The sequence below is a fragment of the Castor canadensis genome, chromosome 3 (genome assembly GCF_047511655.1).
Source record: "Castor canadensis chromosome 3, mCasCan1.hap1v2, whole genome shotgun sequence".
Taxonomy (NCBI): Eukaryota; Metazoa; Chordata; class Mammalia; order Rodentia; family Castoridae; genus Castor; species Castor canadensis.
The window spans coordinates 184,166,658-184,184,144 of record NC_133388.1 but is presented as its reverse complement, the minus strand read 5'-3'; the positions used below and the strand labels follow the sequence as shown (position 1 = coordinate 184,184,144).

Here is a 17,487-nt window from a genome sequence, read left to right as displayed (position 1 = left end):
CGTAATATATTCAACAAAATAATAACGGAAAATTTCCCAAATCTAGAGAAAGATATTCCCATACAAATGCAAGAGGCCTCCAGGAAACCAAACAGACCAGATCAAAATAGAACTACTCCACGACATATCATCATTAAAACAACAAGTTCAGAAACTAAGGAAAGAATATTGAAGGCTGCAAGAGAGAAAAAACAAGTAACATACAAAGGTAAACCCATCAAAATCACAGCAGACTTCTCAACAGAAACATTAAAAGCAAGAAGAGCGTGGGGTGAGATCTTCCGGGCACTGAATGAAAATAACTTCAACCCCAGGATACTCTACCCAGCAAAGCTATCATTCAAAATAGATGGAGCAATAAAAGTCTTCCATGATAAGCAGAAACTAAAACAATATGTGACCACAAAGCCACCATTACAAAAGATTCTGCAAGGGATCCTGCACACAGAAAGTGACACCCAACTTAACCATGAAAAGGCAGGCAGCACCAAACCACAGGATACGAAAAAGCAAGACAGTAGAGAGTAACATCAAGTTAGGTACACACAATCAAACCTTCAAACAACTAAGATAACTAAATGGCAGGAATCACCACATACCTATCAGTACTAACACTTAATGTTAATGGACTTAATTCACCCATCAAAAGACACCGTTTGACAAAATGGATTAAAAAAGAAGATCCAACAATTTGTTGCTTACAGGAGACTCATCTCACCGACAGAAATAAGCATATGCTTAGGATTAAAGGCTGGAAGAAGATTTACCAAGCCAATGGCCCCCGAAAACAAGCAGGAGTAGCAATACTTATCTCTGACCAAGTAGACTTCAAACCTACATTGATCAAATGAGATAAAGAAGGACATTCCATACTAATAAAAGGGGAAATAGACCAAAAGGAAATAATAATCATCAATCTGTACGCACCCAATGTCAACGCACCCAATTTCATCAAACATACCCTGAAAGACCTAAAAGCATATATAAACGCCAACACAGTGGTTGTGGGAGACTTTAACACTCCATTATCATCAATAGATAGGTCATCCAAACAAAAACTCAATAAAGAAATCCAAGATCTAAAATATGCAATAGATCAAGTGGACCTAGTAGATGTCTACAGAACATTTCATCCAACCTCTACACAATATACATTCTTCTCAGCAGCCCATGGAACCTTCTCCAAAATAGATCATATCCTAGGGCACAAAGCAAGCCTCAGCAAATATAAGAAAATAGAAATAATACCATGCATACTATCTGACCACAATGCAGTAAAAGTAGAACTCAACAACAAAAGTAAAGACAAAAAACATGCAAACAGCTGGAAACTAAATAACTCATTACTTAATGAAGAATGGATCATCGATGCAATAAAAGAGGAAATTAAAAAGTTCCTAGAAGTCAATGAAAATGAAAACACAACCTACCGGAACCTATGGGACACAGCTAAGGCAGTCTTGAGAGGAAAGTTTATAGCCATGAGTGCATATATTAAAAAGATTGAAAGATCCCAAATCAATGACCTAATGATACATCTCAAACTCCTAGAAAAACAAGAACAAGCAAATCCCAAAGCAAATAGAAGGAAAGAAATAATAAAAATAAGAGCTGAAATCAACGAAATAGAAACCAAAAAAACCATACAAAGAATTAATGAAACAAAAAGTTGGTTCTTTGAAAAAATAAACAAGATCAATAGACCCCTGGCAAACCTGACTAAAATGAGGAGAGAAAAAAACCAAATTAGTAGAATTAGGAATGCAAAAGGGGAAATAACAACAAACCATGGTAGTCCAGGAAATCATCAGAGACTACTTTGAGAACCTATATTCAAATAAATTTGAAAATCTAAAAGAAATGGACAGATTTCTAGATACATATGATCATCCAAAACTGAACCAAGAGGAAATTAATCACCTGAATTGACCTATAACACAAAATGAAATTGAAGCAGCAATCAAGCGTCTCCCCAAAAAGAAAAGTCCAGGACCTGATGGATTCTCTGCTGAATTCTATCAGACCTTTAAAGAAGAACTGATACCAACCCTCCTTAAACTGTTCCATGAAATAGAAAGGGAAGGAAAACTGCCAAACACATTTTATGAAGCCACTATTACACTTATCCCAAAACCAGGCAAAGACACCTCCAAAAAGGAGAACTATAGGCCAATCTCCTTAATGAACATTGATGCAAAAATCCTCAACAAAATAATGGCAAACCAAATTCAGCAACACATCAAAAAGATCATTCATCACGACCAAGTAGGCTTCATCCCAGGGATGCAGGGGTGGTTCAACATACGAAAATCAATAAACGTAATAAACCACATTAACAGAAGCAAAGACAAAAACCACTTGATCATCTCAATAGATGCAGAAAAAGACTTTGATAAGATCCAACATCATTTCATGATAAAAGCTCTAAGAAAACTAAGAATAGAAGGAAAGTTCCTCAACATTATAAAAAGTATATATGACAAACCTACAGCCAGCATTATACTTAACGGAGAAAAATTAAAACCATTCCCTCTAAAATCAGGAACCAGACAAGGATGCCCACTATCTCCACTCCTATTCAACATAGTACTGGAATTCCTAGCCAGAGCAATTAGGCAAGAAGAAGGAATAAAAGGAATACAAATAGGTAAAGAAACTGTCAAAATATCCCTATTTGCAGACGACATGATCCTATACCTTAAAGACCCAAAAAACTCTACTCAGAAGCTTCTAGACATCATCAATAGCTATAGCAAGGTAGCAGGATATAAAATCAACATAGAAAAATCATTAGCATTTCTATACACTAACAATGAGCAAACGGAAAAAGAATGTATGAAAACAATTCCATTTACAATAGCCTCAAAAAAAATCAAATACCTAGGTGTAAACCTAACAAAAGATGTGAAAGACCTCTACAAGGAAAACTATATACTTCTGAAGAAAGAGATTGAGGAAGACTATAGAAAGTGGAGAGATCTCCCATGCTCATGGATTGGTAGAATCAACATAGTAAAAATGTCTATACTCCCAAAAGTAATCTACATGTTTAATGCAATTCCCATCAAAATTCCAATGACATTCATCAAAGAGATTGAAAAATCTACTGTTAAATTTATATGGAAACACAAGAGGCCACGAATAGCCAAGGCAATACTCAGTCAAAAGAACAATGCAGGAGGTATCACAATACCTGACTTCAAACTATATTACAAAGCAATAATAATAAAAACAGCATGGTACTGGCACAAAAACAGACATGAAGACCAGTGGAACAGAATAGAGGAACCAGATATGAAGCCACACAAGTATAAGCAACTTATCTTTGACAAAGGAGCTAAAAATATACGATGGAGAAATAGCAGCCTCTTCAACAAAAACTGCTGGGAAAACTGGTTAGCAGTCTGCAAAAAACTGAAACTAGATCCATGTATATCACCCTATACGAAGATTAACTCAAAATGGATCAAGGATCTTAATATCAGACCCCAAACTCTTAAGTGGATACAAGAAAGAGTAGGAAATACTCTGGAGTTAGTAGGTATAGGTAAGAACTTTCTCAATGAAACCCCAGCAGCACAGCAACTAAGAGATAGCATAGATAAATGGGACCTCATAAAACTAAAAAGCTTCTGTTCATCAAAAGAAATGGTCTCTAAACTGAAGAGAACACCCACAGAGTGGGAGAAAATATTTGCCAATTATACATCAGACAAAGGACTGATAACCAGAATATACAGGGAACTTAAAAAACTAAATTCTCCCAAAACTAATGAACCAATAAAGAAATGGGCATGTGAACTAAACAGAACTTTCTCAAAAGAAGAAATTCAAATGGCCAAAAACACATGAAAAAATGCTCACCATCTCTAGCAATAAAGGAAATGCAAATTAAAACCACACTAAGATTCCACCTCACCCCTGTTAGAATAGCCATCATCAGCAACACCACCAACAACAGGTGTTGGCGAGGATGCGGGGAAAAAGGAACCCTCTTACACTGTTGGTGGGAATGTAAACTAGTACAACCACTGTGGAAAAAAATTTGGAGGCTACTTAAAAAGCTGGACATCGATCTACCATTTGATCCAGCAATACCACTCTTGGGGATATACCCAAAAGACTGTTACTCCAGAGGCACCTGCACATCCATGTTTATTGCGGCACTATTCACAATAGCCAAGTTATGGAAACAGCCAAGATGCCCCAGCACTGACGAATGGATTAAGAAAATGTGGTATCTATACACAATGGAATTTTATGCAGCCATGAAGAAGAACGAAATGTTATCATTCGCTGGTAAATGGATGGAATTGGAGAACATCATTCTGAGTGAGGTTAGCCTGGCTCAAAAGACCAAAAATTGTATGTTCTCCCTTATATGTGGACATTAGATCAAGGGCAAACACAACAAGGGGATTGGACTATGAGCACATGATAAAAGCGAGAGCACACAAGGGAGGGGTGAGGATAGGTAAGACACCTAAAAAACTAGCTAGCATTTGTTGCCCTTAATGCAGAGAAACTAAAGCAGATACCTTAAAGCAACTGAGGCCAATAGGAAAAGGGGACCAGGAACTAGAGAAAAGGTTAGATTAAAAAGAATTAACCTAGAAGGTAACACCCATGCACAGGAAATCAATGTGAGTCAATGCCCTGTATAGCTATCCTTATCTCAACCAGCAAAACCCTTTGTTCCTTCCTATTATTGCTTATACTCTCTCTACAACAAAATTAGAGATAAGGGCAAAATAGTTTCTGCTGGGTATTGAGGGGGGGAGCGGGAGGGGGTGGAGTGGGTGGTAAGGGAGGGGGTGGGGGCAGGGGGGAGAAATGAACCAAGCCTTGTATGCACATATGAATAATAAAAGAAAAATGAAAAAAAAAAAAAAAACCAAATACCTAGGAATAAACTTAACAAAGGATGTAAATGACCTACAAGGAGAACTACAAACCACTGAAGAAAGAGATAGAGGAAAACTACAGAAGGTGGAGCTCTCCCATGCTCATGAATCAACATAGTAAAAAATGGCTATACTACCAAAAGCAATCTATATGTTCAGTGCATTTCTCATAAAAATCCCAGTGACATTCATCACAGAAATTAAATAATCTACCCTAATGTTCATTTGAAAACACAAAAGACCATGAATAGCCAAGGCAATACTAAGCAAAAAGACCAATGCTGGAGACATCACAATACCCAACTTCAAACTATATTACAAAGCAATAGCAATAAAAACAACATGGTAGTGGCACAAAAATAGATATGAAGACCATTGGAACAGAACTGAGGACACAGATATGAATCCACACAGCTATGCCCACCTTCTATTTGACAAAGTCACCAAAAACATATACTGGAGAAAAGACAGCCTCTTCAACAAATGCTGCTTAGAAAAGTGGTTATCTGCCTGCGGAAAACTGAAACTAGATCCATGCCTGTCACCTTGCACTAGTACCAATTCAAAATGGATTAAGGAACTTAATATCGACCCAAAAACTTTCAGTTAGTACATGAAAGAGAAGGGAATACTCTGGAAACAATAGGTACAGGCAAGGACTTCCTCAGTAGAATTTCAGCAGCCCAGCAACTAAGAGAAAGGATGGACAAGTGGGACTAAATGAAATTTTAAAACTTCTGCACAACAAAAGAAATGGTCTCTAAAAAATAGACACCCACAGAGCTGGAGAAAATCTTTGCCAGCTATACATCAGACAAAGGACTGATAACCAGAATATACAGGGAGCTCAAAAAACTAAACTTCCCCTCAAATCAATGAACTAATAAAGAAGTGGGCAACTGAACTAAACAGAACTTTTTCAAAGGAAGAAATTCAAATGGCCAAAAAACACATGAAAAAGTGCTCACCATCCCTGGCCAGAAAGGAAATGCAAATCAAAACCACACTAAGATTGCATCTCCCTCTTGTTAGAATAGCCATCATCAAAAACACCACCAACAACAAATATTGTTGGCAAGGATGCAGGGAAAAAGAAACACTCTTACACTGCTGGTGGGAATGTAAACTAGTACAACCACTACAACTACTCTGGAAAAAAATTTGGAGGCTTCTTAAAAATCTAAACATTGATCTACCATATGACCCAGCAATACCACTCTTGGGGATATACCCAAAAGAATGTGACACAGGTTACTCCAGAGGCACCTGCACACCCATGTTTATTGCAGCACTATTCACAATAGCCAAGTTATGGAAACAGCCAGGATGCCCACTATTGATGAATGGATTAAAAAATGTGGTATTTATACACAATGGAACTTTACTCAGCCACAAATATGAATGAAATTTTGAAATTCTCAAGTAAATGGATGGAACTGGAGAACATCATCTTAAGCAAAATTAGCCAGGTTCAGAAGGCCAAAAATCACAAGTTCTCCCTCATATGCAGGTTATAGAATAAAACAAATGCAGTAATATTATTGGATATGGGTCACACACTAACGGGAGAATGCACACGGGAGGAATAGGGAAAGGGACGGAAACCTAAAACTTAAATGTGGTTGATGTGCTCACTGTAGAGAAGCACATAGATTTTTTTCATTACCAAGTAAATGAAGGACTTTTTAATGTGCATCTTATTTAATTTTCACAAAGATCTGAGAGTGGTACTATTATTCCCATTGACAGATGGAGAAACCCCTATATAATTTGCTCAATAAGTGATAAGCGATTTGGACTCCAATAATTTGAAGTCAGAGTGCCCTCCCTTAGATCTACACCGTAGCACTCTTTCCAGCCTCTAAGGTTAATTGCTATAGTACTAAAATATATGGACATTTCTAGTTTCCTGTTCAAACTATTTCTTCATTTGACTTCCTGCACCTTCTTCCCTCCTTTGTCCTTAAGTCCTGAATATTTGCTTGTGAGTAGCCTTCGCCATGAATTCTTGTTTTTATCCTCTGCCTCATAATATCATATTATTACTTGGAATTTTACCAACAGTTTTGTCTCTGTCCTTATTTCAACCCATACTCAAATATCTGCTTTGGGAGTCATAAATGATTCAGTGACTGCATAATCTATTCCCAAATCATATGAAAGTTCTTGCCTGCTGGTCAGGGACCAAAACTAAACCTGTGCTTGTCAAAGTGCTTCCTAAAGAGCAGTGTTGTCACAGTCAACATCATCTCAGTTCTCTATCCCCACAGGAAAGGAAAATGTAAGATATAGTGAAAAAGCCCACAGCTTCAAAATGCCTGTGCATTCTTTGATGTTAGTTAGCTATCCATGGTAATTTGGGTTTCAGAACATCTGTCTTTGATTTGTTTTTTGATACAATAGGCAACTATTTTCAAGTCTTAGTTTCCTCATCTGTAAGTGATCATCTAGGTAACAATATGTGCTCTGCCCACTTTATAAAGCTTTTATGTGGATCGAAAAAGACGACTTTTAGAGAAGTGCTTTGAAATTGTAATGTGTTCCACAAGTATATTACACATTATATAAGCAACGAATTTTGGCTATGAAACATCTTGGATCCATAGGCATTTCTTTTTGATCTGAGAGAAAAGAAATCAGTAAGTAATGTTTTCTTGAAATCTTAGCACAGTTTAAAATATTCATACAAGTTAATTCTAATAATCCAGTAGGAGTAGAAACCACTACACAAATCATCGAATAGCTTCCAGGACAATCCCAAGCAAGTAATAGAAGTCATAGTAGATAGTTGTTGCTAGGGGCAGATCCCTGGCTCTCCCATCAAAATTCAAGTGAGATTTCTAGAGAAGTTGATTCATTTGAGGGAGTTGGACAGTAGGCAACATAAAATTTCCTGCACTGTAGAAAGAGATGAATAAGGCATTGGGGTTGCTAGGATCTTTGCCTTTTTGGACATCTTTATGTTACGCTTCATTTGGTGTTTCTATCTGTTAGCTTACCTATTTCCCATGATGAACCTGTAACATGTCCCTGGTGAATTGTTGAGCTACAATCCAATAACACTTGGAACCAAAAAATTAATTTTCTGATGTTTCTTTTTCAACTTCCTTTTATTGCACCTGAAGTTTGTCTTACATTTTCCCTCACCACCACCAACTGCAAATATATATTTCCTTCAATTTCATCCCACCATAGAGAAGGCTATCGGTCCAAGGAGATTAGTTTATCAGCACTACAAACATTGTGTCAGAACCAGTTGGCAAAAGAAAGAATCTGGAAGGAAACCCTGAATAGCAAATAGTCCTTCTCCACCTCCAATGTCCCCTTAGTGACTTATAATCATGGCAACAAATAAACTTGATGTAGTAAACATCCAGTAGGTCAAATTGGCTACTACCTCTCAAGACAGAACTGTCACATCTTTTCATGTTTCCCTGTTTAATGAAAACTTTCTTCATGAGACCATTTTCAAGTCTCTTTGAACTCTGTTGGGAAAATTATTTTCATTCTTGTAAGTCATCTTAGTTTTCTTTCCCAAGACAATTTGCACTGTAGACATAGTCTAAGATTTCTCTCCTTCTTGTGTTTACTTTTATAAGGAAAATAAAATTAGAGTTATCATTACTTAGGATGGGGAAGAGACAAGAATTTGTATTCTTTGAGCCCCCATAATTTGCCAGGAAGTGTTTTCTCTGCTTTGCATGATTAATTTCATGCAGCTTTCATACCACCTCAGTACCATCATCCCTACTTTATGAACTAGATTTCCAGTTCTCAGAGATCTTAAAAAATGCATTCGAAGTAGACCTAGTGTGTAGACCTGTATCAACCGAGACAAAAGTGCCCTTATTCTTCATTACATCAGCTGAAAGTAGTAAACTATTCTAGTTTCTTAAACTTTCTGATTGAGAAGGTAGCAGAAAAACATTTTTATTATAAGCCATTCTTGGTCATACTATATCTAAAATTAAACAATTGCTTCATAAGAAATGAATGCTCTTTAATGTTTTAATTAAATTCTTCATTTAAAGATAATTATAGATTTATATGAAGTTGTAAGAAATAGTACACAGAGACATCCTATTTAACCTTTTGTAGGTACCATCTTGGAGTATTATAAAATACCAAATATATTTTCACTTCTATCACCATAATAATCCTTCATGCTGTTCTTTTACAACATGAAGTCACACTTTCTCCCACCTCTACCTCCTCCTTAATGCTAGTAACCCATACTCTCTCTTGATTTCTATAATTTGATCATTTTAAGAATGCTTTATATGTTGACTCATGCAGTACAAAACTCTTTGGCCAAAAGATTGGCTTCTTTTTCACTCAGCATAATTCTCTGGAGAGCCATCCAGGCTTCTGTGTGCATCAGTAGTTTGTTCCTTTTTATTACTGACTGGTATTGCATGGAGTGAACACACTATGAAATGTTTAACCATTCACACACTGACAGACATCTGGTTGTTCCTAGTTTTTGGTTGTTTTGAATAAAGCCTCTATGAACATTCGTGCACAGGTGTTTATGTGAACAGATGTTTGCTTTTCTCTGGGATAAATGCAATTGTTGAATTATATGGTAACTGCAATTTAGTTTTTTAAAACTATCACTTTCCCAGAGTGGCTGTACAATTTTACATTCCTACCAGCAATGTCTGAAGTGATACTTTTTCTTCACCTTCACCAGAATTTGGTACTGTCATTTTTTTTTCTGTTTTAGTCATTTTGATAGCTATATAGTAACATTGCAATATGGCTTTAATTTGCATTTTTGTAATAACTAACAGCATTGAGCATTCTTTTCATGGACTTATTTCCACTAGTACTACATATCTTTTTCAATAAAATTTTCTCTGTAGGTCTTTTCCCCATATTATAATTGATTGAGCGTTGAGTTTTCATGGTATTAGTCCTTTGTAACAGATGTGGTTTACAAATATTTTCTGCCATTCTATAGCTTACCTTTTTATCTTTTTAGCAGCATCTTTTATAGAGAAAAAAGTTTCTAGTTGTCATGAAGTCCAATTTATCAATGTTTCCTTTTATGCCCTATGCTTTTGGTGTCACATTTGAGAACTCTTTGCCAAGCCCTCAATTCCACAGATCTCTCCCCTCTCCTCACCCCTGAATACACACAAATACTGAATTGTTTCTGTACTTTGTCAAAATTCAGCTGGGTTTATTTATGTGGGTCTTGTTTTGGTTTTTATTTTGTCACATCTATACACACACACACACACACACACACACACACACACACCTCTCCATCCATGCTACCACAGTCTTGACTATTGCTACTATGTAAGTTATGAAATCAGGCAAAGTGATTGCCCCTATACCTTTTCCAGTTTTTTTAGATCTTTTGTTTTCGTAGACACTTTTCCTCACATAACATTTGTATTGCATACTTTTTCAGATAATTTCTTCTTTTATTCTTTAAAAATTCTGGGATACTTTTTCTCCTCAAGGAGTGTTATCCTCCTTACTTAGGGTTTCCAAAAATAACCTTCTAACTAGGACATACTTGTTTTTCCTTATTTTTCACAGCCAATATTTCACAAGTTTCCCCAAAAATTTGTTTTATAGATACTTCCATCAATATTTATTTTTGGCAATAAGCGGCACTAAACTGAACTCATTGGTTTTCATTCATGGCAAATCTCAACTGAGATCTGGGAAGGATGTTCTATCGCTAGCTTCAACCATGGGAATCTCTAACCACACCAAGTTACAATCTCATTAGATGGATAAGCCATACAGAGCAAAAGATATGACAACCTAGTTAAACAAACAAAAATAGCTAGATAAAAATTTAGTTCCAGCACTGGAGAATTATTTTTTCCATTATGGTTTATTTTAAGGATATACAAAGATAGTGAAGAACCACATTTAAGCAATTTTAACCCATGGAACACTGTGCCCCTGGGAGTGGTATTGCCTCGGAAGCCAAAATAATCCTTACTAACCCTTGCTTCTGTTCTCTTATGTGGTTTCTCAGTAGAGCTCTGAGGAGCTCCATTCTCTTCATTTCTGGTGGGAGATACTACATTGGAGTAAGATTCCTGAAGTGGCTGTACAAGAACTGGAGATGGCTCTTTAGGGGGCTCTGGCACACTTCAGCATAACTTAACTTTCAGGGTTCCTGTAGGGCCACAGCGATGGGTACATTTGTGTTGTTATTACATGGTGAAACAGTATTCGCCCTTGATGGCCTTGCAGTACTTGGGGAAGACACTGGTATAGTCATCTGATTGAAAACCTTCTCAACAGTGGAATCCTCTGTTAGATCCTTTCCCTGCTGAGCTGTGCTTAACACAGGACACTTGGCTGTACACAGAGGACTGGTACTCATACTGAGTTGTTGGGCAGAAGTGCAGTCTGTCTGTTCATCCTCTGCAGGAACTGAGCAACTAACTGTCAAGTCTTCGTTGTCCTTGCCTTTAAAGAAACCCTTAATGACATCAGACATTCTTTTCTTCATAACGGGTTCACCTGGCATTCTTGATGAACTTCCAGGTATTGGAGGTAAATTTGAAGCAAGTAAGTCAAACTTTGGTGTTGGAGCCCTTGCTTCAGCAATTGAAGGATTAGATCTTCAAATCCTGTCATCTTCTTGTCTTCTTCAACCCTACCATAGTCCCCATTTTGTTCCATCTGTAAATTGAGAGTTTCCTTTGGAGTGTAAGTTTGTTCTTGATTCCCAGCTACTATAAGGTTATTTCATTTGGGTGGCAAGTTTCTTGAACTAGATTTGTTCAGTGGTCCTTCCCCCAATGATACAGAGCCCTCTGCTGAGAGTTCCGATCCACTGGATGACCTAAAGCCTTCACATGAGTTTTTGGGAATTGTCAGCCCATATTTATAGCAGCAGCATTTGTCTTATATGATCCTGGTGAATTAAAGCAATTCACAAAACTACCATTGGGAAAGGGAGCCAGTGGTGTTTCAAAGTAAGGTGCAGGACTTGGACACCAAGACTGAGGCACAATTCTATATACCAAGTACTGTTGCTGAAGACTGTATACAGGCAGAATAAAAACTTGTGAGGGTACAAGACATGAGTCTGAATGGTCTGACTATAACATACTAGAATCCATTAATTGATAACCATTCTTAGCAAAAAATGTGTTGATGGCTTTTATCCTTGCTATGATAGGCTTGCTCTGAAATGTTTTAACTTCTTCTCTTAAGTATTTAAAAGCCTGTGATCATCTGTATTTGAGTGGAAAGTGACATACCAGTTGCTATTATGTGCAAACTCACTGCTTAGAAATTTGGAGCAGTTCTCATTTTTAAACAAAGATTTCACTTCCTCTACTGATGTTGTTTCAGTAATCTCTCTGAGAATTACAATACAACGCTTATGACTTGGTCTCACCTTTTTCCCCTTCTTGTCAACTTGTACCAAGGGAGAAGATCTCAACACTTCAAAAACTGGATCAGGTTCTGTGGTCAACTTTTTTATTTCTTCCATGCTGGCAACTGTCCAAATCAGAACAAACTGATCACTATCCATTTGTGACATCAAGCACAGGTCTTTTGACAAATTTTCTCGTGAGAAGCAGAATTCTAATTTTGCCTTCAGACATTCTTTTAGGTCTTTGGCAGAAATTGCTGAACTGCTTTCTCCAGAAACTTCATACAATTGGTAATTTAGATCTTCAGGTCCTAAAATCATTCCATCAGTTGATTCTTCAATGCCTGCACTGTCTTGTGGTTTCACAAGATGGAGACCACAGCTTCATATTCCTTACACATATCTTCTGAAACCTCTGTATTACCCCCAGGATGAGACCCTGACACTGCTGTTTCATGTCAAGAGTTTTCAGTTCCATGAGTTACAGAAGGGACATCAGAATTTCCAGAAGAAATTTCTTGCCATACTTTGGCATTAGGATTTAAACCAGTCCCTTTAGATGTTACCTGCTCCAGGAAGAGCAACATGTCTTCTTCCATTCAAGCCAATCATTTGCGCCACCACTGGCTCACAGGCCCATGCCCCAATTGCTAGGATAAGGATCCTCGCCTTGCCCCTCCGCCCGACAATGGACCCGACTCTTCCCCTGCTGTCAGCCGCTGTTGTGTGTAGCTATTTAACTTAAGTAAAAATTTACTTACCTATCATACTAGCCATATTATAAGCATCCAGTAGTTATGTGCAATTTATGGTTATTATTGGTAGAGTAGACATAGACTATTTCCAACATTGTAGAAAGTTCTATTGGACATTGCTACTATGAAGGGCCTGGAAAGCATGGAGGACAGGAACTGGTGTATCTTCAGAAGTATAAGAGGGTAAGATCTGATGTAGAAAGTAACATTCAGCAGAGTTTGTCAGAGTTAGTCTACCCTCATTTGTTTGATTTTCATAAATGAGAGAATCAACCTGATTACTGGTTTTCAGTCAAATGTTTACTGAGGCAAGTTGTTGATGGATTCAGTAAGTTCAATCCATTTCTTGGATTACTTGTTCCATAACTATAGAATTTTCATTGATTGATGAAACATATTTAAAATGAGTTATTATAATGGCTACAGGTTTCCATTTCTACAAATTCACTCTTCTATTAGAAGTATGGGGACTCTATGCCTTATATTCTTAGTCTCTTCATTTTGCTCCTCCTTTAGCTAAACCTGTAGGAGAGACCACAGTACATAATCAGACCCAGACTTACAAAAGGTCGATTTAGGAGTTTTCAACTTTACAGTGGTATTTGAGTGAAATACATCAAATAGAAGCCATACATTGAATTTTGATCTTTCCCCAGGCTAGTGCTACACACCCTGTGGAATTGTTGCTGTGGTTCCCAGTCAGAAAGAAACATGATCACGAGGATGAGCAACCAACAATCTACAGTGACTTGTGCTGCTAAACTACGATACTGGGTAGGTTAGTTGCAATTTATGATATTTTCAACCTACAATGCATTTATCCAGGGCATAATCCCACTGTAACTCAAGGAGCATCTGTATGACACTCCTTGTATCTGTATGATTGCCTCTGTATCCATATGAGCATCTGTTTGATTATCTTTCACAAGATGTTACCTCAAAGGTATTACTTCAAATGTGATCAGTGTGATTTTTTCCCTGTTTTTGTCTTTGAATTGTTGAATCATCTATCTGGGTACTAACTACACAGGAGAACTTAGGACTTCTAGAAAATACACATGTATCAGCTATAAGACAAAAAAGTAAAGCCAAATATTAAGAAGCAATTAAAAGTCACCCTGGGACCACAATTGAAGAGTTACAGGCTTTATCAAGAAAAAAAACCTCTATAACTCCTTAATTCTGTCTTTGCTAGTGAGAAGAAATCCTGTCTTTGCTGGTTTAAACTGAAGCAAGTGAATAGGACAAATATGATTAAAAGCATGATGACCAAAAAGCATGCAAGTAGAGTGTGATGATTGATGATTTCAGATATCTAGGATAATCTTACTTAACTGTTGATTTACTCAGAATCTGTGTTATATAGTCATTAACTTGATCCAATGAGCTTGACTGTCAGACCTTCACTGTTGGACTTCTATGGACCAATGATTTCTGGAGGTTTTTCAGTGAAGTTTATAATTGTTGCACATTTACAGTCACCATAGAGCTCTTTCCATGATTTCAGAGATTTGGAACATACATGATAGTTCATTTCAGATGAAGGGACAAACTTGTGTATAATTTACAGGTATCTATAACCGTAAAGTTTAATAGTGTGTTGTTTGTTTTTTAGACTCTATGAGAAATATGACTTCTGAGAATTGAGTTCTTGCTTTATCCCACCTGGAAAACAAACTCAGAATTATTAGTATATACTCATAAGCTGTAGCAGAAGGAAATCGTATAAAATTCATGAGGAAAATGCTGAAGGTTCCTATGCCTAACCTGTATAACTTTTAGTTTTAGACATAGAAGGCACAGATTAGGCATATCTTCCAGAATTTTCTGTATCAGTACATTATACCATAGATAATGTTCCTGCACTGTGAATTGTCTCTTGGGAGATTTTAGCAAATGTCTATTTGTGGTTTTAAACTGTATTAGAAAGAAGTCATCATGGTTTTTCTAGGTGTTATTCTCATACATCTTAAAACCCATTTGCTTTTAGTATTTCTTTAAGAATCTGGGTCAAAATTTGAGTCTCTAATGGAATCCTTTACATTTTTCATAGAATTATCTTTTTTACTACAAGAGATTTATAGGTAAGGACTGTATTTAGAGTGCATATTTAGCACACTTATATGCAAAAACACTTTTATGAGCCTCCAATTTTATGATAACAATTTTTGGGCATTAAGGAGACATTTTAGGTTGCAAAGCATTCCAATACACTTGAACTACTTCAAAAATTATATTGGTTATTGGAGTACACATTTATTCTTTTATTAACTTATTTAATTTACTTTTTTCCTTTTTGTAGTACTTGGGATTGAACCCAGGGCCTTGTGCATACTAGGCAAGTGCTCTACCACTGAGCCAAACCCCAGCTAAGGTCTTCTATTTTTAATAATTTAATGTATTCCAGAAAGGTAACTGTGTAGCTATTTGAGTAAATTTGGTTTCTTATAAAGAATTAGACTGTTTAACAGAGCCTGAGTTATTTATTGCAGGTATTATAAGTTTTCATTTTTAAAATAAGATCCCGCAACAAAAACATAGTAAGTCGAGGTATTCAGTGAGTATCCAAGAGATCTATTGTGTCATAGATGCTTCCTGAACCATAGAAACATAATCAAGAAATTTACTTTCATTAGGTAATGGTAAGAGATTTCTCGGAGTGAGTAGAGGAGACAGTAATGATATTTTATGCTCAGATAACTGACTATCAGAAAAATGTTGGTTGTTTTCAATTAACAGTCGAGATTATTCTGCATGTGGTATCATCAGACTTAAGGGTGATATTGGTATGAAATCTGAAATTATCTTGAATAATTTAGTTGAGACTGAAATTGCTCAGAGGCAAAGAGGATAAGCCTTGAGTACTGGATCAAGGTATAATGTGCAGTAGGCAGCAGGTCTTTGAAGTATCCAATGTTGTTGAGTTAATACCTTTAGAGAAACAGTAAATACAAAGTAAAAAAGGTTTATGATAATCTGAAAAAAAGTGATCTACATTCTATGTGTTTTTTTTTTTAGTTAATCTGCTTCTGTACATGAGGCTTTGCCCATAAGGATTCAGGGAATTTAGCTAATTACTTGTTTCTTCAATTATATATAATTCAGAAATATTAATGCCTAGATAAGCTATAATCTGACCATTTCTGGGAAGTTTTTCTGGTATGCAATAATTCTATAGTATATTTTATCTGTAGCTTCCATTTACTTTACAGTAAATTCTATGATTGAAGGTGGTTTTGATTTCTAACTTATGTACTTACTAAGAGTTTCTCTGTACTTAAAATGTTTAGTCACATGTTAGAAATAGTCTGAACTGCTGAACTGGGAATTATACTATCAGCCTTTTGTGTGTTGGGGTTGGGGTTGTGGATCAAACTCAGAAACACAAGCATGCTAAGTAAGTGCTCTAACTCTAAGCTACACTCTCACCCCATATTTCTTTACTTTTCTCTGATAAAGTCCCCTTTATTCAAGAATAACCTTATTTAGGAAAGAGATGACAACCTTTCCTTACTTTAAACTGTTATGTCTACTCAAAATACTGTTTGAGAGCTTCATAAAGTCTATTTTAAAAACTACTATTGATTCGTCTTTATGTGGCTTGCTATTTTGACTGAGCAATCAACTCTTAAAGAAGGGCTTCTTAAATGGCTTTTATATAGTACCTTTTTATTGCCTTCTCAGGGCCATTTAAAAAATATTCACTACAAGATGATTTAAATTCTCACTTTGTCTTTCTCTCATTGCTACTACTTTTAACAATTTCTCTAAAGTGTAAGTAAACAAATTAGAATAGCTGTAATCATATAGGACAATATCTAATTAAATCTAAAATTCTATAGAATATTCTGGTGTATCGTCTACAGGTTTAGAAAAAACATTTAAATATATCTGTCAACATTACTAGACTTGGATTTAAATGCTCATGTTAATGATTTAGGAATTTAGGAGTACAATGTGATTTTTCCTTTCTTGAGAATCATCCCATTTAGGTTAGAATAAGGAGAAAAATGAATAGGAGGGTAAGATAAGGCAGATAAACAAATAAATAAGAAGGGCAGATTCAAAAAGTTCAACAAGAGTATTGCTGTAAGATTTTCTTGAAGTTAGCATTTTGTTATTTTGTCAGCCAACATATTGGATAAGATGAATATTGAACATTTCATTTTTCTCCCTGTATTTTTCTAAAGCTCCTCTATGTTTTTGACATAGGAAATGTTCCACATAATAGCTAATGTTATTCTAAGTAAAAATAAATTTGCCATTTGCTAAGATAAGCACAAATTAGTACTTTAGTGAGAATGCATTTGTTCTGGTACAAAGAAGTTATGGCTTTTCTATGGACAAATCCATGACAAATAAGGAAAAGTACTCAAAGTGGCTTAAGAATGTGTTTAGGGATGTGTTTTAGGTTTCCTAAACAAACAGTTCAGGAATAGTATGATCAAAATACAACTGTGGTAGA

At 36.2% G+C, this 17,487-nt stretch overlaps 1 pseudogene; it reads right to left on the bottom strand.

Annotated features, from left to right (window-relative positions):
- Positions 1–11,758: 11,758 nt before the first annotated feature.
- Positions 11,759–12,854, bottom strand: LOC109676380 (la-related protein 4-like; annotated as a pseudogene).
- Between the last annotated feature and the right edge of the window lie 4,633 nt (positions 12,855–17,487).